The sequence below is a fragment of the Zingiber officinale genome, chromosome 1B, assembly GCF_018446385.1.
Source record: "Zingiber officinale cultivar Zhangliang chromosome 1B, Zo_v1.1, whole genome shotgun sequence".
NCBI lineage: Eukaryota > Viridiplantae > Streptophyta > Magnoliopsida > Zingiberales > Zingiberaceae > Zingiber > Zingiber officinale.
The window spans coordinates 104182066-104207650 of record NC_055986.1 but is presented as its reverse complement, the minus strand read 5'-3'; the positions used below and the strand labels follow the sequence as shown (position 1 = coordinate 104207650).

Genomic DNA, 25585 nt, shown 5'->3' with positions numbered 1-25585 from the left:
GCAAACTCAATAAACCTTGTTAGATAATAAGTCAACTTAACTTTGAACCCTTTGACATAATCAAAACACATGTTCGATCGTCGGATGTTTCTTGCACCAATAATCTCCCCCTTTTTGATTATGGCAACACAGTTCAAAGTTAAGTAAAACATAACAAGATAATTAAAGTATTTAAGCATGAGCATAACAAGATTATGCCTCCAAGCTGCATGGAGGGCGCCCTCATGCATTGCTGCGGGGTTGTCAACCAAGTCACCCGAGGCGCCTCCAAGCTCTATGGAGGGCACCTCGAGATTGTTCATCTGAGGCTTTTCTTGTGCAATTTCCATCTTGCAAGGCATGTTAGTCTACAAAAAAGGTATACCCTGTAAAACAAAGTTAGTATAATAAAATAAGATAAATAGAAACTTATTTTGATAGTCTTCGAACTATCCAGTTATGACTTCGGATTTCACCTCCGGAAACCCTAGGTCAAACCGACGCCTACTGTTCCCTCATCAGGGAATGCGTCCTCACCTACTCCACTCAGGAGAGTTTACCTGTTTGCCAGATTGATCCTCCAGACCAACTGAACTTTCTGCCTAGGGTTACCACCCCCTAGGACCTAGGGTTATCACCCTTTAGAGTTTTCCTCAACCTAGGGTTATCGTCCCCTATGACCTAGGGTTACCGCTCCCTATGATCTAAGGTTGTCGTCACTTAAGTTTTCACCACCTAGGGTTACCACCCCCTAAGACATAAGGTTACCGTCCCTTAGGTTTCCACCACCTAGGGTTACCACCCCCTAAGACATAAGGTTACCGCCCCTTAGAGTTTCCATCACTTAGGGTTACCACCCCCTAGGGTTTTCCACCTGCCTAATCGCAACTAGGACTTTTGCCTAAGACAACTTAGGACTTTCCTACAAACTTAATAAACCTTGTTAGATAACAAGATAACTTAACTTTGAACCCTTTACATAATCAAAACACAGGTTTGATCGTCGGATGCTTCTTGCACCAACAATCTCCCCCTTTTTAATTATGACAACACGGTTTAAAGTTAAGTAAAATAAGATAATTAAGGTATTTAAGCATGAGCATAACTAAAATAATTCATAAAAATTTCCTTATGCTCGCCCTTTCATAAAAATTATGTTTAAATTCTTAACTTTGAATTTACTCTCCCCCTTTGATATAAATAAAAAATAATACTAAGTAGAGAGAAGATTGTAAAGATGGACAAATTTTTAAACCTTTAGTTCCCCCTCAAAGGCAGTACTTAGCTTTGAAAATAATTTCTTTGAAAAATACTTAGCTAAATTAGAAATTCTGTGAAAATACTTAGTTTTTTCAATAAAAACTTAGATAAACTTAAGCTTTGAAAATTACTTAGCTGAATATAGTTTTGAAAACACTTAGCTTTTTCAACAAAAACTTAGCTTTAAAAGAATTTTGATAAACAGTTAGGTTTGAAAAAGATGTTGATAAAAGCTTAGCTTTAATACTTAGTTTTATGAAGGTTTTGAAAAATGCTTAGTTAAAAGTACTCAGCTTAAAAAGGATTTTGATTAAATCTTAGTTTAAAAAAAATGATAAAAACTAAGTTAAGTACTTAGCTTTGAAAATACTTAGTTTTCACAACAAAGACTTAGCTAAAATAATTGTTTTGTTAAGTACTTGGCTTTTATAACAAAATTTGATAAAAACTTAGTTAAGTACATAGCTTAAAAAGCTTTTGATAAAAGCACTTTAGCTAAAAATATTGTGAAAAAAAAACTTAGCTTAAAAAAATATTTTTAGATAAAAAGCATAGTTACAAACTTAAAATTTTTCAAAAATTTTGAACTTGCTTTTTCAAATACAACAAAAAAAATTAAACATTGAACTTCTTTTAAAAAATTTGAAATAATAAAAATAAAAATTAATGGCTTAACCTTCCTTTCATTCCCCCTTAATTAATGCCAAAAATGAGTGTTTTAAGTTTTAGGGTATTCTTGAGTCCAATCATGAGTAAATCAAAAGCATAAAAATTATTTTTCCTGATTTTCCATCTCACCCATTTTAGGTTATCAAGTATGTTTAGCATATGAGTGTATGTGAGACAGAGTTAAGTTTATTTTTAATTTTATCAATATTTAAAAATATTGAAATTGAGATTTAAAATATAAGTTTGATTTAAACATTTGACAATAGCTAAAATTTTGAAGATTTTGAAAATATATTGCAAATTAATTAAGTTTGAAATTATAAACTTGCATATTAATTATTATTTAAAAATTAATTATCTTTTTGAAATTAATTATTATTTGGAAATAATTATAATTTAATTATGATTTGAAAGTAATTAACATGATTAATAATCAAATAATTAAGATTTTTTTTAAAATTTATTAAACTTTTATAATTAATTAAATTTTGAAATTATGATTTTGTAAATAATATTTTGAAATTAATTAAACTTTTATAATTGATTAGATTTTGAAATTATGATCTTGTAAATAATTTTTTGAAATTTATTAAACTTTTATAATTAATTAGATTTTGAAATTATGATTTTGTAAATAATATTTTGAAATTTATTAAACTTTTATAATTAATTAGATTTAGATTTGGTTAACTACTTTAAACCTAGGTTCATCTCACCCTTTTCTAGATTTTCAATCATGGAACCTAAATAGTTTTGTGAGATGATTAATTTAATCTTCAATTTAAATTCCAATCTAAGGATTGATTTACAATTGAGTTAGACTCCAGTTTTATAATAAGTTAATTAAATATTTATTTCGACGATCGACTTCCAGGCTGTGGTGAGGAAGAAGAGGAGGCTGTAGAAGGCACAGAGGATCGTGAACCCTAGCCGCACGAGGAAGAGGAAAACATGAGAGAAGGGATTATGTTCGGGACTGTGCCTTCCGCGTGAGAAAAGGTAAGGTTTCTTAATGGATTTCGGGTTTGGGTCCATTAAAGCTTAGATTTGGTTCATTAAGAGTAGGGTTCAAATTGGGCTTCAAATGAGATGATTTGGGCTTTTGAAAGTGGGCTTTTGGATTAGGTTTGAATTGGAGCTCTACTTCTTTGGATGAGGATGATCTCTATGGACGATCTAGATCACTTTAAATTAGGATGGAAGGTTCGATCACTTGATCTGACTGAAGGGGTAGGATCTCACTCGATCTTGATCAATGGTTCATATTAGTTCAGTTTGATCTCCTCCATTTGACTCCAAATCAAGACAAATTCGATCTAAGTCGACCATAATTCATGGCTCTTAGGATTTTCTACAAAACCACATAAAAACATGAAATTAAATTCCATAATTTGTAAGAAATTTATAATTAAGTCCAAAAATAGATTTTACTCACAAAATATAATATAACCATAAAATTAAGCATTTGAGAAGGTAAAAATATCAAGATTAAGAGCCAAAATAATGTACAAAAATACTCATTATCAACTCCCCCACAATTATTCTTGCTCTTTGATAAGCACACAACTGTCACTTATGCAGGATCAAATTAATTTATTTCTAATCTACCGAACCTCTTAACCTACACTAAGTAGTATAGTAGAGGACCGGGACGACTCTCATGTGGAATAAGTGATAGGACGTTTGTTTTCAGACGGAATCGAACAGTGATTTTGTTTTGGAATTTCTATACCTAATGAAAATAAGGAAATCGTAACTAACTAGCAAATATGAACTCACAACGCAGTGTCACTCTACACTATGAAGATCCTTTCTACAGAAGAAACATGCATAAAGAAAGCAGTAATCAAACAAAGACAAGTGCAATTAAACTAAACGAACTTAACAGCGATTAAACGAAATCTAACTATGCATAATTGATAACCTACATCACATTGTCACACTATGATAAAGAATCAACAATTATGAATAATGAAACTAAACAAAGTACTAAAAATAACAATCTAACATGCATCATAAGGAAATAACACTAAATCAAACATGAAAATAATAACAACTAAATAGTAAAGAAAACTACACTATCCAAACCACTCTTCCTGCGATCAACCACCAATCGACTACCCCCGCCGTCACACGGAGACCCGGATTTGGAACGCCAACCTCGGTGAATAGTAACATAGCAACTGAATCTCTGATCTACAGCTCTGGGATGAAGATGCTTCTGCCAATATGGGATGCTTCTACCGGAGTTCGAAGAGACTTTTGCTTTCGGAATGTCGTCCATAGAAGAATGGCTCCATAGCAGCTTCCACCGGAGAAGATGAAGACACAGTCAGATTCCTCAACTGGACTCCTCTGCTTTTGGAACGCTGTCCACAGAAGATGTCTACTGAGGGAGGGATGAAGAACACCCGAAGAAGAAATGGAGCAGCCGACTTCCTCCTTGGAAGCTTCTGCTTTCAGAACGCCGTCCACAGAAGACCCTCCTCTAAGGAAGGTATGAAGAGGGGTGCTTGCCGGAGAAGAACGCCTCGCCGTCAAGAAGCCCTAGCTAGGCACCGCCGCCCTTTTGTCGAGAGATTAAAGGATAAAGAACACCGCGCCGGCATAGAAACGCTCCGCCGGAGAAGATGAACCCTAGAAGAAATCCTCGCTCACAGAGGCCACCAGAGTTGCTGTCATCGCCGGATTGGAGAAATCACAAGGAGAGGAGAATGGGGGTGTCGGGCGTGCGGAGAAGAAAGACACGCAAATCGTGCACAGTGCCGAGCCAAGCTGCACTATACCTCATTTCTCCCTTTAATGGTTTGTTTGGGAGGAGGTGAGGGAAGGGCAAATAAGGGGAAATAAGGGGAAGGGAAATTTTGAACCTCGTTTGGGAAGGAGTGAGGAAAGAGAAGGAAAGGTAAGGAAGGGTAAACTTTAACCTTCGTTACCCATGAAAAGAGAGATTTTCTTACACCGCGAATTGGGGTGTGAGGAAGGGGAAGGGAAAATAAAATATTTTTTATTCCAATTCTATCCCTGTTCTTAATAGTTTAAGAAATATTTCAATTTCTAATTTTACTATGTCGCCGGAGTTCAATTTCCTCGTCTTCTTCACAGCTCGCTTCTACCCGATTATTAGAGGAGGGGATCCGACACATTTTCTAACTGAATTGAAGGGAAAAACTATTTTTGTCGTCAAAATTTAAAAGGATATATACTATTTTTTAATTTTTCCATCAAAATTTAATAAGTTTTTAAAGAATAGGAATTCTCGTTATCAGCGTTATCTTTAAAAATTTTTTATTTAAAATTTTTAAAATTATTATTTTCATTATTTCTCATTTAATTACTTGATTATCAATAATTCATTGTTTTGTTATGAATATTATAAAAAAATTAATTTTTTATTAAAAAATAGTTAATTTAAATGATAATATAAAAAATTAATTTTATTATTAAAAATATCTAATTTATATTTATAAAATAAATATTAATATTATGAAAATTTTCTAATTTAAAAAATAAGGGTATTTTTGTAACTTTATCTATTTAACCTTCATTCCCCTTCCTTTCCTCCCAAACAAAGTAACACATGTTACGTTAATAAACCTTCCATCCCTCCCAAACAAGGAGAAGTTAAATACTTTACTTCCCCTCACTTCCCCTTCCTTCCCCTTCCGTTAATGAACCTTCCCTCACTCCATCCAAACAGAGGGTAAGCTGCAATTGAACCGGGTGCCATTCAAGCTTCAACTGAACCGGCGCATTGAACCAGACCGGCAATTAAAATTAGGGATTTGAATTTGGGCTTCTCAAATTGGGCTTAAGATTTGGGCTCTTGATGTGGCTTGAAATCTTGGGATTCTTCTCCAATTCTTTCCCTCTAAATATTTAGCAAATGAACCAAATCAAATTAGATCAAACTAGTGTTCTTTTCCTTAATTGTTATCTCTCTCAATTTTTGCAAAATACAATATAATCAAATAATATCCAAAATATCTATAAAATATACAAGAATTAAAATGGAGACTAACAATGATCCAACCACATGAAACACACTAAAAAAATATAATTGGATACAAAAGATAGTAAAAACACTGAGTTATAATAATAAAATAATATGTCCAAATGTTGATTATCAAATCCCCCCACATTTATTCTTGCTCATCTCGAGCATGTAAATAAAACAAGAAAATAACTAAGATGCAATCCCTTAGCAATTCTCAATCATATATAGAAAATAGTAAAAAGAAAGTTACCTAGGATTGTCCAATTCAAATGACCCAAGCAATCATGAATTCAATTCATACATTAATTAACAAACATGATAACATCAATCCATAATAGATAAACTGAAAATGATAATAAAATAACCTCACAAGGAAAGTGTTTGTGGCTCTCTTCTCATATACATGTAATAATGGAGCTCACTCAAGCTACTCATGGATTATGCACTACCATATGCTTGCTCTTCTTCTAATCTTCACCACCATATACATAAGAGTGCACAATAAAATAATGAAGGCATTATTTGAAATGTAAGGGAAACATGAATCAAAGCAAATGATAGTGTAAGAAAAACAATAAGAAAGATTAAGCAAGGTAATGGTGGAAGACATGGACATAATGGAACGTTACATAGATGAGTACAAGAAAATAATGCCCCAAAAGTATCTCATCCAACTTCCAAGCTAGCTCTAAAAACTCAATAAAAATGTGAACTATCTCTATGATATCTTTTCAATAAACATTCACTTATGATCTACAATAAAATCCAAATTTTACTACCATAAAGATTGTTACTCATAAAAAATTCTATCACCTTTCATCAATACAATAAAAATGTGAACAACTCCTACTCTAGCATTTCACACTAAAAATCTACACATGGTATACAATAATATCTCAATATCGCAAAAGTAAAAATTGTCACTTACAAAAAGTCTACCACAAATGAATACAAAATATCACATGTCAAAAATTTTCACAAATCTAATAAACATGTAGACAACCTCTACTATAGCTTTTCAATGAAAATACAATAATAATATGCAACAAAATCTCAATGCTGCTATAATAAAGATTATTACTAACAAAAAATTCTACCACATATGAATACAAAAATAGCACATCATGTCAAAAGCTTTTTTTTTCCTTTTCATTTCCCCCCTCTTTTTCTTGTTTTTTTTTCTTTTCACTTTTCTGTTCATGTTTTGTTTTTTTTTTCTTTTTTTTTTCTCATTTTCGTTTCTATTTTCTGTTTTGAATTTTTTTTCATTTCTATATACACGATATGCATCACTATACAACATCATCAACAGCTCAAATAAAAAGATAAATAGTATGGTTTACCTATGGTGATCAAGCATGGTTCACCTATGCCTCTCCTAAATTCTACTAAGCTATTTCTCTCCCCCACACTTAAACTTTTGATCATCTCGGGCAAAATACTCATCATATATATCCAAAAATATCCACATCCATGAGAATAAGAGAGTGAAATAAATGGAAGAGAGAAAAGAATGATATGATGGATGATATGGATTTTATTCAAGAAACATGTGATAACAAAAGGAATGAATAAAGAAACTGAGATAGCCTTCATAAAAATCATGCAAACCTATGATAATGTGGTCTTGAAAGAATTAAGCAAGTTCTAGAGTAGCATTAACCACAAGTGCATCACACATCAATAGGAATAATAGACTTAAAAATATCCTCACTTGGTATATCAAAATTATCATCTCAATCTACCAACATAAAATCCATCATCAAGTTGTAATCACATGCAATCCAAGAATCTAGTCATGACAATAATCATCAAATTCGACAATAAAATTTAACTAGCTTCCCCAATTTCTAAGATGACAAAACGAACACATAGGGAATTTATTATGAAAACTGACAAGACAACTAAAAATGAACTACCAAGCAAAAGCAAACAACGCAAACAAAGCAAAGAAAGCAAAGACATATATACAAGCAGAAAGAAAAAGAAAAAGTAAGATGGAACAGACTTCCCTGAATTTCTGGTGGTCAGAGTCGATTTAGTTCCAGAAGGCATTCTGGAAGTGGAATGGTTGTAGGTGAAGTGAGGATCACTCCCTCCACCTTCGACTCCTCAAAAATTTTCTCCGGTGGCCAAAGACGGTTCAGTTGGAGTGTCCACTCCAGAAGCTTCATTATTACATAAAGTGTTAGGGTCTTCTTCAAATGGTAGACTGCATCCTTACATGATTGGTTGCAAATGAAATATCTGAAGAAATCTTGTGCACTAAAAAGAGGATGCAATTCCTACATGCATACTGTGTGAGATGGACTATAAACAATATCAATATAAACAGAGCATGAATCGAAAGATGTGTCATATTCAATACAATCAAAATGAATTACCTCCATGGGATTTCCTAAAGATTCAGAATAAATATCAACTTTACCATCCTGAAAGGTTCCAGGAGGCTCTAGGACAGTGAATGTAACATTATCTTGATCAGGTAAAAGATCTGGCTCTGGATTAGGTACAATCAACGGAAGTGATTCTTGAGTTTCCCCTACACTTCCATCACTCTAATAACAAAAGCAGGCTCCACTGGCTCAACTGGTGGTAGAATAATCCAAGGAAGCGATTCTTGGGTCTCCCCTATACTTCCATCATCAAAAACAACACCTGCAACATCAAGACTATCTAGAACAGTAATATCATCAACAAAAATATTATCAGGATCAACAACAACATCATGATGTAAAAAACTAGAAGAGTCAAGTAGAGTAGCTGAAACAAGATTAGGAATATCACAAACTCTACAATTCAACTCCTCAGAAATTGATGCAGTAGGTTGGTCTGATAGCAACTGTAACAATGTCGATGAATATGTCCTTGGCTAAAATTATGTTTCTTGATGTTGTACAAGTTGTTGTGATTGCTCCCAAAAATGCTGCTTAGGCTGATGATGAAGATATGACTGATAATGTTGGGACCAATCAGAATTACCTTGTTGTGTGTTCCCATAACTGAATCCTGCAACAAAATTATACCTGTCATGTTGATGGATCTGATAAGACTAAGGATCAGGCTGAAAATACTGGATCCTAGTAGGGAGTACACTGGCAAAGGAATGAACATCCTTAGTAATGTCGGTCTAGTCCCATATTGCTGATATTTTGTAGCCATAATCTCGATAAGTTCTTTAGCTTGAGCAGATGTCTTGTTAACTAAAGCCCCTCCACTAGCTACATCAACCATACTCCTGTCCATGGGACACAATCCCTTATAGAAGTATATAATCAGAAGTTGATCATTTATCTGGTGCTGAGGGCAACTAGCAACAAGTCTTTTAAATCTCTCCCAATAATCTTGAAATGGTTCTCCTGTGAATTGTTGGATTCCACAAATACTCCTCCAAATAGCTGCAATCCTAGAAGTAGGAAAGAACCTCGCCAGAAATATTCTTTTCATTTCAAACTAGTTAGTGATAGAATCAGGTGGAAGACAGTACAACCAATCCTTTGCTGAATCTACCAGTGAGAATGGAAATGCTCTAAGTCTGACATCTTCATTTGACACGCCGTGTGGATTCCATGAAGAGCACACCATATCCAATTCTTGCAGATGTCTGTTGGGATCTTCACCAGAAAGTCCATGAAACTTCTGTATTAGATGAATAATTTTCCATAATTCAAAGTCGGCCTCCAAATCAAAAAATCTGATGCAAAAGGAATCATCTGACAAGTCTGGTGCCCAAAGCTCTTTGAGAGTCTTTTCAGTGTTGTTCTCCATGTTGCTTGACATATCTGAGGTCTTGAACTGAACACACTGAAACTCTAACACTGCTAATGATATAGAAGAAATTTCCTGGTCTTATATGAAACACTCATGCAAATATCATCAAAAGACATAGGAAAATATAGAAGATAGCACACATACATACAATCAATGAATAATGAAACCCTAACAACATTTTTTTTTTGAATTTTTACAACCACCAAATAAATAGAAATAAGGGAGAATAAAATCGAAAAAAATGAAATGTAAAATATAGAAAAACTAAAATGGTGGTCTAAATGATGAAATTGACTAAAATAGGTCTTTATTCACGACATACTGTAGTATTACTCCTCTCACTCCTTTCCTTCAACCTGCAAAGTTCCAGAGCAAATGGCGATACTAATAGTTAAGTCTAAAGAAAAATAAAATAACAAAGTAGAAAAGCAAGAACAAGATAAAGATAAAACTATATACAGTCTAAAAACAAATGGACATCACTAGGTTCCCCGGCAACTATAGGATCGAAAAGAATTTAGATATATCCACAATGGTATGATATTGTCTACTTTGAGCCTAAGCCCTCATGGTTTTGCTCTTGGGCTCTTCCCAAAAGGCCTCATGCCAATGGAGATATCTTTTTCCTCATATAAACCTATGATCTTTCCCATGTGTTTTCAACATGGGACTATGTTTGCAACCTTGCAACCCTAACAATCCTCCCTCAAACAAAGGACCATAGGCTTCCCACGTCCGATCCTCGACCCACCAGGTCTTCCTGCCCCTTGATCCACCCGACGTACTAGCACTTCCTTGCCTAGTCGCAACTAGGACTTCCTGCCTGAAGTCTGGTCCTCCTGATCCGAACATAGGAGCCCCCACTTTCTTTGTTCAAGGTCAATATTGTACCCACATGGTTCAATCAGACCATAGCTCTTGTGCACAGTCAGCAGATAAACCTTCTGGCAGTCCAGGTTCTGATACCAATTGTAGGATCGAAAAGAATTTAGATATCTCCACAATTGCATGATATTGTCCACTTTGGGCCTAAGCCCTCATGGTTTTGCTCTTGTACTATACCCAAAAGGCCTCATGCCAATGGAGATACATTTTCCTCTTATAAACCCATGATCTTTCCCATGAGTTTTCAATATGGGACTATGTTTGTAACCTTGCAACCCTAACAGCAACGACGCCAAAATTTGATAAGCGCACAACTGTCACTTGCGCAGGATCAAATTAATTCATTTCTAATTTACCGAACCCCTTAACCTACACTAAGTAGTATAGTAGAGGACCGGTTCGTCTCTCACATGGAACAAGTGATAGGACGTTTGTTTTCAGACGGAATCGAACAGGGGTTTTGTTTTGGAATTTCTACACCTAATGCAAATAAGGAAATCCTAACTAACTAGCAAATATGAACTCATAATATAGTGTCACTCTACGCTGTGAGGATCCTTTCTACAGAAGAAACATGCATAAATAAAGCAGCAATCAAACAAAGACAAGTGCAATTAAACTAAACGATGTAAAAAATTGTGTTTCTTGATGTTGTACAAGTTGTTGTGATTGCTCCCAAAAATGCTGCTCAGGCTGATGCTGAAGATATGACTGATAATGTTGGGACCAATCAGAATTACCTTGTTGTGTGTTCCCATACCCGAATCCTGCAACAAAATTATACCTATCCTATTGATGGATTTGATAAGACTGAGGATCAGGCTGAAAATACTGGATCCTAGTAGGGAGTACACTGGCAAAGGAAGAACATCCTTAGTAATCGTCGGTCTAGTCCCATATTGCTGATAATTTGTAGCCATAATCTCAATAAGTTCTTTAGCTTGAGCAGATGTCTTGTTAACTAGAGCCCTCCACTAACTACATCAACCATATTCTTGTCCATGGGACACAATCACTCATAGAAGTATATAATCAGAAGTTGATCACTTATCTGGTGCTGAGGGCAACTAGCAACAAGTCTTTTAAATCTCTCCCAATAATCTTAAACGGTTCTCTTGTGAATTGTTGGATTCCACAAATACTCCTCCGGATAGCTGCAATCCTAGAAGTAGGAAAGAACCTCGCCAGAAATATTCTCTTCATTTCAAACTAGCCGGTGATAGAATCAAGTGCAAGACAGTACAACCAATCCTTTGCTAAATCTGCCAGTGAGAATGGAAATGCTCTAAGTCTGACATCTTCAATTGGCATGCCATGTGGATTCTATGAAGAGCACACCATATCCAATTCTTGCAGATGTCTGTTGGGATCTTCACCAGAAAGTCCATGAAACTTCTGTATTAGATGAATAATTTTCCATAACTCGAAGTCGGCCTCCAAATCAGAATATCTGATGCAAAAGGAATCATCTGACAAGTCTGGTGCCCAAAGCACTTTGAGAGTCTTTTCAGTGTTGTTCTCCATGTTGCTTGACATATTTGAGGTCTTGAACTGAACACACTGAAACACTAAAACTGCTAATGATATAGAAGAAATTTCCTAGTCTTACCTGAAACACCTATGCAAATATCATCAAAAGACATAAGAAAATATACAAGATAACACGCATACATACAAGCAATGAATAATGAAGCCCTAACAACATTTTTTTTTGAATTTTTACAACCACCAAAGAAATATAAATAAGGGAGAATAAAATTGAAAAAAAATGAAATGCAAAATATAGAAAAACTGAAACGGTGGTCTAAATGATGAAATTGACTAAAATAGGTCTTTATTCACGACATACTGTAGTATTACTCCTCTCACTCCTTTCCTTCAACCTGCAAAGTTCCAGAGCAAAAGGAGATACTAATAGTTAAGTCTAAAGAAAAATAAAATAACAAAGTAGAAAAGCAAGAACAAGATAAAGATAAAACTATATACAGTCTAAAAACAAATGAACATCACTAGGTTCCCTGGCAACGACACCAAAATTTGATAAGCGCACAACTGTCACTTGCGCAGGATTAAATTAATTCATTTCTAACCTACCGAACCCCTTAACCTACATTAAGTAGTATAGTATAGGACCGGGTCGTCTCTCACATGAAACAAGTGATAGGACGTTTGTTTTCAGACGGAATCGAACTGAGGTTTTGTTTTGGAATTTCTACACTTAATGCAAATATGGAAATCCTAACTAACTAGCAAATATGAACTCACAACGTAGTGTCACTCTACGCTGTGAGGATCCTTTCTACAGAAGAAACATGCATAAATAAAGCAACAATCAAACTAAGACAAGTGTAATTAAACTAAACGATGTAAAAAATTATGTTTCTTGATGTTGTACAAGTTGTTGTGATTGCTCCGAAAAATGCTGCTCCGGCTGAGGCTGAAGATATGACTGATAATGTTGGGACCAATCAGAATTACCTTGTTGTGTGTTCCCATAACCGAATCCTGCAACAAAATTATACCTGCCCTGTTGATGGATCTGATAATACTAAGGATCAGGCTGAAAATACTGGATCCTATTAGGGAGTACACTGGCAAAGGAATGAACATCCTTAGTAATGTCGGTCTAGTCCCATATTGCTAATAATTTGTATCCATAATCTCAATAAGTTCTTTAGCTTGAGCAGATGTCTTGTTAACTAGAGCCCCTCCACTAGCTACATCAACCATACTCCTGTCCATGTGACACAATCCCTCATAGAAGTATATAATCAGAAGTTGATCACTTATCTGGTGCTGAGGGCAACTAGCAACAAGTCTTTTAAATCTCTCCCAATAATCTTGAAATGGTTCTCCTGTGAATTGTTGGATTCCACAAATACTCCTCCGAATAGCTGCAATTCTAGAAGTAGGAAAGAACCTCACCAGAAATATTCTCTTCATTTCAAACTAGTTGGTGATAGAATCAGGTGGAAGACAGTACAACCAATCCTTTGATGAATCTTCCAGTGAGAATGGAAATGCTCTAAATCTGACATCTTCATTTGACACGCCATGTGGATTCCATGAAGAGCACACCATATCCAATTCTTGCAGATGTCTGTTGGGATCTTCACCAGAAAGTCCATGAAACTTCTGTATTAGATGAATAATTTTCCATAATTCAAAGTCGGCCTCCAAATCAGAATATCTGATGCAAAAGGAATCATCTGACAAGTCTGGTGCCCAAAGCACTTTGAGAGTCTTTTCAGTGTTGTTCTCCATGTTGCTTGACATATTTGAGGTCTTGAACTGAACACACTGAAACACTAAAACTGCTAATGATATAGAAGAAATTTCCTAGTCTTACCTGAAACACCTATGCAAATATCATCAAAAGAAATAAGAAAATATACAAGATAGCACACATACATACAAGCAATGAATAATGAAGCCCTAACAACATTTTTTTTTTGAATTTTTACAACCACCAAAGAAATATAAATAAGGGAGAATAAAATTGAAAAAAAATGAAATGCAAAATATAGAAAAACTGAAACGGTGGTCTAAATGATGAAATTGACTAAAATAGGTCTTTATTCACGACATACTGTAGTATTACTCCTCTCACTCCTTTCCTTCAACCTGCAAAGTTCCAGAGCAAAAGGACATACTAATAGTTAAGTCTAAAGAAAAATAAAATAACAAAGTAGAAAAGCAAGAACAAGATAAAGATAAAACTATATACAGTCTAAAAACAAATGAACATCACTAGGTTCCCTGGCAACGACACCAAAATTTGATAAGCGCACAACTGTCACTTGCGCAGGATTAAATTAATTCATTTCTAACCTACCGAACCCCTTAACCTACATTAAGTATTATAGTATAGGACCGGGTCGTCTCTCACATGAAACAAGTGATAGGACGTTTGTTTTCAGACGGAATCGAACTGAGGTTTTGTTTTGGAATTTCTACACTTAATGCAAATATGGAAATCCTAACTAACTAGCAAATATGAACTCACAACGTAGTGTCACTCTACGCTGTGAGGATCCTTTCTACAGAAGAAACATGCATAAATAAAGCAACAATCAAACTAAGATAAGTGTAATTAAACTAAACGATGTAAAAAATTATGTTTCTTGATGTTGTACAAGTTGTTGTGATTGCTCCGAAAAATGCTGCTCCGGCTGAGGCTGAAGATATGACTGATAATGTTGGGACCAATCAGAATTACCTTGTTGTGTGTTCCCATAACCGAATCCTGCAACAAAATTATACCTGCCCTGTTGATGGATCTGATAATACTAAGGATCAGGCTGAAAATACTGGATCCTATTAGGGAGTACACTGGCAAAGGAATGAACATCCTTAGTAATGTCGGTCTAGTCCCATATTGCTAATAATTTGTATCCATAATCTCAATAAGTTCTTTAGCTTGAGCAGATGTCTTGTTAACTAGAGCCCCTCCACTAGCTACATCAACCATACTCCTGTCCATGTGACACAATCCCTCATAGAAGTATATAATCAGAAGTTGATCACTTATCTGGTGCTGAGGGCAACTAGCAACAAGTCTTTTAAATCTCTCCCAATAATCTTGAAATGATTCTCCTGTGAATTGTTGGATTCCACAAATACTCCTCCGAATAGCTGCAATTCTAGAAGTAGGAAAGAACCTCACCAGAAATATTCTCTTCATTTCAAACTAGTTGGTGATAGAATCAGGTGGAAGACAGTACAACCAATCCTTTGATGAATCTTCCAGTGAGAATGGAAATGCTCTAAATCTGACATCTTCATTTGACACGCCATGTGGATTCCATGAAGAGCACACCATATCCAATTCTTGCAGATGTCTGTTGGGATCTTCACCAGAAAGTCCATGAAACTTCTGTATTAGATGAATAATTTTCCATAATTCAAAGTCGGCCTCCAAATCGAAATATCTGATGCAAAAAGAATCATCTGACAAGTCTAGTGTACAAAGCTCTTTGAGAGTCTTTTCAGTGTTGTTCTCCATGTTGCTTGACATATCTGAGGTCTTGAACTGAACACACTGAAACTCTAAAACTGCTAATGATATAGAAGAAATTTCCTGGTCTTATATGAAACACTCATGTAAATATCATCAAAAGACATAGGTAAATATACAAGATAGCACACATACATACAATCAATGAATAATGAAGCCCTAACAACAATTTTTTTGAATTTTTTCAACCACCAAAGAAATAGAAATAATGGAGAATAAAATCAAAAAAAAATGAAATGCAAAATATAGAAAAACTAAAATGGTGGTCTAAATGACCTCTCACTCCTTTCCTTCAACTTGCAAAGTTCCACAGCGAAAGGAGATACTAATAGTTAAGTCTAAAGAAAAATAAAATAACAAAGTAGAAAAGCAAGAACAAGATAAAGATAAAACTATATACAGTCTAAAAACAAATGGACATCACTAGGTTCCCCGGCAACTATAGGATCAAAAATAATTTAGATATCTCTACAATGGTATGATATTGTCTACTTTGGGCCTAAGCCGTCATGATTTTGCTCTTGGGCTCTACCCAAAAGGCCTCATGCCAATGGAGATATCTTTTCTTCTTATAAATCCATGATCATTCCCATGTGTTTTCAATATGGGACTATGTTTGCAACCTTGCAACCCTAACAATCCCCCCTCAAACAAAGGACCATAGGCTTCCCACGTCCGATCCTCGACCCATCAGGTCTTCCTGCCCCTTGGCCCACCCGACCTACTAGCACTTTCTTACCTAGTCGCAACTAGGACTTCCTGCCTGATGTCTGGTCCTCCTGATCCGAACATAGGAGCCCCCACTTTCTTTATTCAAGGTCAATATTGTACCCACATGGATCAATCTGACCATAGCTCTTGTGCACAGTCAGCGGTTAAACCTTCTGGCAGTCCAGGTTCTGATACCAATTGTAGGATCGAAAAAAATTTAGATATCTCCACAATTGCATGATATTGTCAATTTTGGACCTAAACCCTCATGATTTTGCTCTTGTACTATACCCAAAAGGCCTCATACCAATGGAGATATCTTTTCCTCTTATAAACCCATGATCTTTCCCATGTGTTTTCAATATGGGACTATGTTTGCAACCTTGCAACCCTAACAGCAACGACGCCAAAATTTGATAAGCGCACAATTGTCACTTGCGCAGGATCAAATTAATTCATTTCTAATCTACCGAACCCCTTAACCTACACTAAGTAGTATAGTAGAGGGTCGGGTCGTCTCTCACATGGAACAAGTGATAGGACGTTTGTTTTCAGACGGAATCGAACAGGGGTTTTGTTTTGGAATTTCTACACCTAATGCAAATAAGGAAATCCTAACAAACTAGCAAATATGAACACACAACGTAGTGTCACTCTACGCTGTGAGGATCCTTTCTACAGAAGAAACATGCATAAATAAAGAAACAATCAAACAAAGACAAGTGTAATTAAACTAAACGATGTAAAAAATTGGTGCTGAGGGCAACTAGCAACAAGTCTTTTAAATCTCTCCCAATAATCTTGAAACGGTTGTCCTGTGAATTGTTGGATTCCACAAATACTCTTCCGAATAGCTACAATCCTAGAAATAGGAAAGAACCTCGCCAGAAATATTCTCTTCATTTCAAACTAGCCGGTGATAGAATCAAGTGCAAGACAGTACAACCAATCCTTTGCTAAATCCGCCAGTGAGAATGGAAATGCTCTAAGTCTGACATCTTCATTTGGCACACCATGTGGATTCCATGAAGAGCACACCATATCCAATTCTTGCAGATGTCTATTGGGATCTTCACCAAAAAGTCCATGAAACTTCTGTATTAGATGAATAATTTTCCATAACTCGAAGTCGGCCTCCAAATCAGAATATCTGATGCAAAAGGAATCATCTAACAAGTTTGGTGCCCAAAGCTTTTTGAGAGTCTTTTCAGTATTGTTCTCCATGTTGCTTGACATATTTGAGGTCTTGAACTGAACACACTGAAACTCTAAAACTGCTAATGATATAGAAGAAATTTCCTAATCTTACCTGAAACACTCATGCAAATATCATCAAAAGACACAGGAAAATATACAAGATAGTACGCATACATATAAGCAATGAATAATGAAGCCCTAACAACATTTTTTTTTTTGAATTTTTACAACCACCAAAGAAATATAAATAAGGGAGAATAAAATTGAAAAAAAAATGAAATGCAAAATATAGAAAAACTGAAACGGTAGTCTAAATGATGAAATTGACTAAAATAGGTCTTTATTCACGACATACTATAGTATTACTCCTCTCACTCCTTTCCTTCAACCTGCAAAGTTCCAGAGCAAAAGGAGATACTAAGGCTGCATTTGGTAGGGTGTAATCTGCCTTGTAATGTAATCCAGATTACATTACAAGGCTGATTATTTTGTTTGGTTTCATTTTTAACTTGTAATGTAATGTAATCTGGATTACAAAATGTAATGAAGTTTTGTAATCTGGATTACAAAATAAATCTATTGTAATCCGATTACATTACAAGGTCATCTTTTAACAAAAATTTGAATGTCAAATATACCCCTAGTCTGTCGTCGCCCATCTTCACTCGCCGCCACTGCCACCGCCCCCGACGACCGCCGGCGGCCGGCGACGCCGGCGGTCGACGACCGACGACCGCCGACGGCCGGCGACCGCCGGAGGCCGACGACCGGCGACCGGCTACTGTTTGGGATCGGCGACCATAGCCGGGTGGCGACCATCGACGATCAATGGTGGCCGACAACCGTCGGCGGCCGGCGACGACCGACGGCGGCGGTCGGCGACCAGCGACCGACGACGGCCAGCGACCGACAGCTGCCGACGACCGGCGGCGACCGACAACTTACGAGTGGCCGGCGACCGGCGCGCGGCTGGCGACCGACGACTGACGGCGGCCATCGACCGGCGACAACGGCCATCGCAAGCTCCGACTAAGATGTAGCGCCCGTCGGTAGAAGTCGTAGAATATTTTTATTATTTTATAATAATACGAATTACATTCCTTATAAAAATAATGGACATCAAACAAAAGAATGTAATCACCTTTGTAATCAAAGATTACATACATTTCATTACCAAACGTAGTAATGTAATCAAGATTACATTACATTACATTACAAATTTGATTACATTACAAGCTCAATTACATTACGTCCAACCAAACGTAGCATAATAGTTAAGTCTAAAGAAAAATAAAATAACAAAGTAGAAAAGCAAGAACAAGATAAAGATAAAACTATATACAGTCTAAAAACAAATGAACATCATTAGGTTCCCCAGCAACGACACCAAAATTTGATAAGCGCACAACTGTCACTTGCGCAGGATCAAATTAATTCATTTCTAATCTACCGAACCCCTTAACCTACACTAAGTAGTATAGTAGAGGACCAAGTCGTCTCTCACACAGAACAAGTGATAGGACGTTTGTTTTCAGACGGAATCGAACAAAGGTTTTGTTTTAGAATTTCTACACCTAATGCAAATAAGGAAATCTTAACTAACTAGCAAATTTGAACTCACAACGTAGTGTCACTCTACGCTGTGAGGATCCTTTCTACAGAAGGAACATGCATAAATAAAGCAGCAATCAAACAAAGACAAGTGCAATTAAATTAAATGATGTAAAAAATTATGTTTCTTGATGTTGTACAAGTTGTTGTGATTGCTCCCAAAAATGCTGCGCAGGCTGATGCTGAAGATATGACTGATAATGTTGGGACCAATCAGAATTACCTTGTTGTGTGTTCCCATACCCGAATCCTGCAACAAAATTATACATGTCCTGTTGATGGATCTGATAAGACTAAGGATCAGGCTGAAAATACTGGATCCTAGTAGGGAGTACACTGGCAAAGGAATGAACATCCTTAGTAATCGTCGGTCTAGTCCCATATTGCTGATAATTTGTAGCCATAATTTCGATAAGTTCTTTAGCTTGAGCAGATGTCTTGTTAACTAGAGCCCCTCCACTAGCTACATCAACCATACTCCTGTCCATGGGACACAATCCCTCATAGAAGTATATAATCAGAAGTTGATCGCTTATATGGTGCTGAGGGCAACTAGCAACAAGTCTTTTAAATATCTCCCAATAATCTTGAAACGGTTCTCCTGTGAATTGTTGGATTCCACAAATACTCCTCCGAATAGCTGCAATCCTAGAAGTAGGAAAGAACCTCGCCAGAAATATTCTCTTCATTTCAAACTAGTTGGTGATAGAATCAGGTGGAAGACAGTACAATCAATCCTTTGCTAAATCCGCCAGTGAGAATGGAAATGCTCTAAGTCTGACATCTTCATTTGACACGCCATGTGGATTCCATGAAGATCACAACATATCCAATTCTTGCAGATGTCTGTTGGGATCTTCATCAGAAAGTCCATGAAACTTCTGTTTTAGATGAATATTTTTCCATAACTCGAACTTGACCTCCAAATCAGAATATCTGATACAAAAGAAATCATCTGACAAGTCTGGTGCCCAAAGCTCTTTGAGAGTCTTTTCCGTGTTGTTTCCATGTTGCTTGACATATCTGAGATCTTAAACTGAACACACTGAAACTCTAAAACTGCTAATGATATAGAAGAAATTTCTTGGTCTTACGTGAAACACTCATGCAAATATCAACGAAAGACACAGGAAAATATACAAGATAACATGCATACATACAAGCAATGAATAATGAAGCCCTAACCACACTTTTTTTGAATTTTTACAACCACCAAAAAAATAGAAATAAGGGAGAATGAAATCGAAAAAAAATGAAATGCAAAATATAGAAAAACTGAAACAGTGGTCTAAATGATGAAATTGACTAAAATAGGTCTTTATTCTCGATATACTGTAGTATTTCTCCTCTCACTCCTTTCCTTCAACCTGCAAAGTTCCAGAGCAAAAGGAGATACTAATAGTTAAGTTTAAAGAAAAATAAAATAACAAAATAGTAAAGAAAAATAAAATAACAAAATAGAAAAGTAAGAACAAGATAAAGATGAAACTATATACAGTCTAAAAACAAATGAACATCACTAGGTTCCCCGGCAAAGACGCCGAAATTTGATAAGCACACAACTGTCACTTGCGCAAGATCAAATTAATTCATTTCTAATCTACCGAATCCCTTAACCTACACTAAGTAGTATAGTAGAGGACCGGATCATCTCTCACATGGAACAAGTGATAGGACGTTTGTTTTCAGACGGAATCGAACAGGGTTTTGTTTTGAAATTTCTACACTTAATGCAAATAAGGAAATCCTAACTAACTAGCAAATATGAACTCACAATGTAATGTCACTCTACGCTGTGAGGATCCTTTCTACAGAAGAAACATGCATAAATAAAGCAACAATCAAATAAAGACAAGTGCAATTAAACTAAACGAGCTTAACAACGATTAAACGAAATCTAACTATGCATAATTGATAACCTACATTATATTATCACACTATGATAAAGAATCAACAATTATACATAATGAAACTAAACAAAGTACTAAAAATAACAATCTAACATGCATCATAAGAAAATAACACTAAATCAATCATGAAAGTTGTAACAACTAAATAGTCAAGAAAACTATACTATCCAAACCACTTTTCATCAACCATCAATCCTGCCGTCACACGGAGACCCGGATTTGGAACGCCAGCCCCGGTGAACAGAAACACAACAACTGAATCTCTGATCTACAGCTCTGGGATGAAGATGCTTCTGCCGATATGGGATGCTTCAGCCGGAGTTCGAAGAGACTTCTGCTTTCGGAACGCCGTCCACAGAAGAATGGCTCCACAGCAGCTTCCACCAGAGAAGATGAAGACACAGTCAGATTCCTCAGCTGGACTCCTCTGCTTTTGGAACGCCGTCCACAGAAGATGTCTGCTGAGGGAGGGATGAAGAACACCCGGAGAAGAAATGGAGCAGCCGATTTCCTCCTTGGAAGCTTCTGCTTTCAGAACGCCATCCACAGAAGACCCTCCTTTGTCGAGAGATTAAAGGATAAGGAACACCGCGCCGACACAGAAACGCTTCACCGGAGAAGATGAACCCTAGAAGAAATCCTCGCTCACAGAGTCCTCCGGAGTTGCTGTCATCGCCGGATTGGAGAAAATCACAAGGAGAGGAGAATGGGGGCGTCGGGCGTGCGGAGAAGAAAGACGCGCAAATTGCGCATAGTGCCGAGCCAAGCTGCACTGTACGTCTGTACCTCATTTCTCCCTTTAAGCTGCAATTGAACCGGGTGCCATTCAAGCTTCAACTGAACCGACGCATTGAACCAGACCGGCAATTGAAATTAGGGATTTGAATTTGGGCTTCTCAAATTGGGCTTAAGATTTGGGCTTCTCTTGATGTGGCTTGAAATTTGGGATTCTTCTCCAATTCTTCCCTCTAAATATTTAGCAAATGAACCAAATCAAATTGGATCAAATCAGTGTTATTCTCCTCAATTGTTGTCTCTCTCAATTTCTACAAAATGCAATATAATCAAATAATATCCAAAATATCTATAAAATATACAAGAATTAAAATGGAGACTAACAACGATCCAACCACATAAAACACACTAAAAATATATAATTGGATACAAAAGATAGAAAAAACATCGAGTTATAATAATAAAATAATATGTCCAAATGTCGATTATCACTCGTCTCGAGCAAATCAACAAAAGAAGAAAACTTACTAAAGATGCATTCTCTTAGCAATTCTCAATCATGCTTAGAAAATATTGAAAAGAAAGTTACCTAGGATTGTCAAGTTCAAATGACCTAAGTGTTGGGTGCTACCTGGAATACCGTTCTATTTCCCCTGCACAAAAAAAAATTTGTACAAGCACAGAACTTTTCCTAACAACCCATGTGCTCTTCAGAAGTTAAACATGGATTGAAAATGAAACTTAACACTTTTACTCCAAGTTCATTCTTCAAAGTTAAACCTGGATTGGAAACGAAACTTAATATTTTTACTCAAAGTTCAACCCTTGTGTTCTTCTAAAGTTAAACCATATTACAGAAGTTGATTAAATATTTATTTCAAGGATCGGTTTTCAGGTCGTAGGCGAGGCACTAGGCCTTCTTGATATGGGATCATCCACCACTTCCTAGACAAAGCCTTTCAAATAAATTGAATATTTAAACTTCTCACAGTAACCTTAGGTTTAACTACAGAGACCTCAATCAAAGCACAAGATCGAAACACAAATCGAAGTACAAAAACGAAACACAAAATTGCTAGCCTCTTGTGTTGGTATTTCAGGATCCATACAAAGAAAACAAAACTAGTTGTGTTGCAGAATAAATAACTAGTTGTACCTTTCTTTGTAGACAAAGACCTCTTGATCTTCTACCGTATTCCTCTCCTCTTCTTGGACGTCGTGTGGGCGACGATCTACCAAGATAAAAAAAAAACCTGAACCCTTTTTGTTTCCAAGCCGCCTACCACCAAAAGACGCAAAGAAAAGAACGCCTCCTCCTTCTTCTTCTCCTCCAAACCGCCGGCCACCAAGGTGTTTCGTCTCTTTGTTTTCTTTTCCTCCAAACTCCGTCCACCAAGAGAAGATGGGGCGCCGACCCTAGAGGGAATAAAAGGGAAGAAGAAAAGAAGTGGGGCACGAGCCCTAGAGGATAGAAAAGAAAGAATGGGGCATCGACCTTAAGGGAAAGGAGAGGGTTTTTAGTTGTGGAGAGAAACTTATCAATTCTTAATTGAATTGTTGATTGTTATGGCAAAACCTCCTCTCCTTTTATAACACTTTGCCCCACATAAAAAAGGAGAAAAAGTAATAGATTTTTGTTTAGAAAAAATCTCCAGAAAAGAATTAACATAATTCTTTTTAGAAAAATTTCTTAAGAAAGAATTAATATAATTCTTTTTAGAAAATTTCTAAGAAAGAATCAACATAATTCTTTTTAGAAAAATCTCTAGGAAAGAATTAACATAATTCTTTTTAGAAAAATTTCTTAAGAATTAATATAATTCTTTTTAAAAAAATTTTAAGGAAGAATCAACATAATTATTTTTAGAAAAATCTCTAATTCTGTTGAAAAAAAATCTCCCTTGTTTTTTTCTTTTCTTTTCCTTTTGGTTTGGCCGACCCCTTGCTTGGGCACCAAGCATGGCTTGGCCTACCCCTTGCTTGGGTAGGAAACAAGGCTTGGCCGACCCCTTGCTTGGGCACCAAGCAAGGATGTGGCCGTCCGCTTTCTTGGGTAGGAAGCAAAACCCAAACGGATGAATGCAAGGCTTTATAGAGGCTACAACAGGGACCGAGAGGAGGAATTGGTTTTTGCTTCCTGATGGACTTGAGCTTCCTATGTTCGACCTGAACACCCAACTCAAGTTCATCAATAATAACTCATACCACTAAAGAGTTATTATTGAACTACCGCACCAATTTCATATTACAATATGGGCTCCTTCTTATCATGAGTGCGCTAGTCTCCCTGTGTTTAAGATATCGTATGCCAGTTAATTAAATGAGTTACTGACAACTCACTTAATTAACATATAGCTCCAAGAGTAGTACCACTCAACCTTATTATCATGTCGGACTAAGTCCACCTGCAGGGTTTACATGATAATCCTTATGAGCTCCTCAAGGGGACATCATCAACCTAGATCACTAGGACACAGTTTCCTTTTATAATCAACAACAAACTATATAAATAATATTATTTCCCAACTTATCGGGCCTATTGATTTAACTGAATAAATCTCACCCTTTGATAAATTAAAGAAATAAATATTAAGTATATGTGTTTGTTATTATATCGAGATTAAGAGTATGCCCATCCATAATAACGGAGTTTTTGTTCTTTTATGCAGTTAGTATAAAAGGAACAACCTCAAATGGTCCTACTCAATACACACATAGTGTACTAGTGTAATTTTATAGTCAAGATAAACTAATACCAAATCACACTACAACCATTCCAATGGTTTGTCCCAATCTATCTTGGTTGTGAGCTACTATTTATAATTTATAAGGAACTGATAACATTATCTTCTGTGTGACACCACACACCATGTTATCTACAATATAAATTAAATGGACAACTGCATTTAACTAAATGTAGAGATTTGACCAATGCGATTCTCATTTCAAAATAAATGTTCATATAAAAAATTAGGCTTTTAGTATACATCCTAACAATCTCCCACTTATACTAAAAGACTATGCTTCTATATATTCTGCTATACATCTAATTCTCATCTCCTCAACATGCCCATCAAAAGCTCTCACAGGAAGGGCCTTAGAGAAAGGATCTCGGTTATCTGCTAATGTAATCTTGGCGAAAACTACTTCTCCTCACTTTACAATGTCTCGTATCAGGTTGTACTTGCGTTCAATGTGTTTACTTGCCTTATGGGCTTGTGGTTCCTTCGAGTTTGCTACTGCACCACTATTATCACAATAAATTGTGATAATTTTGGGTAAACCAGGAATTACATCTAAGTCCATCAAGAAGTTTCTGAGTCATACTGCTTCTTTGGCTACCTCAGAAGCTGCCACATATTCAGCTTCCATGGTTGACTTACTATTGTCCCTATCTGAGTGGAAATCCGAATCTGTGTAACCTACAGGGAGCAAATCATCTGCCTGGTAAACCAATATATAATCTCTAGTCCTTCTCAGATACTTTAATATATGCTTTATGATAGTTCAATGTCCTTGTCCTTGATTACTTTGATATCTGCTAACCATGCCCATGGCAAAACAGATATCCGGTCTCATATATAGCATTGCATGCATTAAGCTTCCTACAGCCGAAGCATAAGGAGCTGCCTTCATCTCCTCTATCTCGTTTGATGTTTTAGGACACATCTCTTTAGATAAAGGTACTCCATGCCGAAAAGATAGAAAACCTTTTTTGGAGTTTAGCATGCTAAAACGAGCTAGGATAGTATCAATGTATGAAGTTTGGGATAAGTACAACATTCTTTTCTTGCGATTCCTTATTACTTTGATCCCAATTATATGTCCACATTCTTCCAAGTC

At 36.2% G+C, this 25585-nt stretch overlaps 1 long non-coding RNA gene across 1 annotated transcript; it reads right to left on the bottom strand.

The window, feature by feature from the left end:
- Positions 1 to 20267: 20267 nt before the first annotated feature.
- LOC121970648 lies at positions 20268 to 21775 on the bottom strand. Its single transcript, XR_006108995.1, has 2 exons — positions 21181 to 21775; positions 20268 to 20464 (listed from the first exon to the last, which is right to left on the bottom strand). It is a non-coding gene; the product is annotated as an uncharacterized LOC121970648 (long non-coding RNA).
- Positions 21776 to 25585: the final 3810 nt, after the last annotated feature.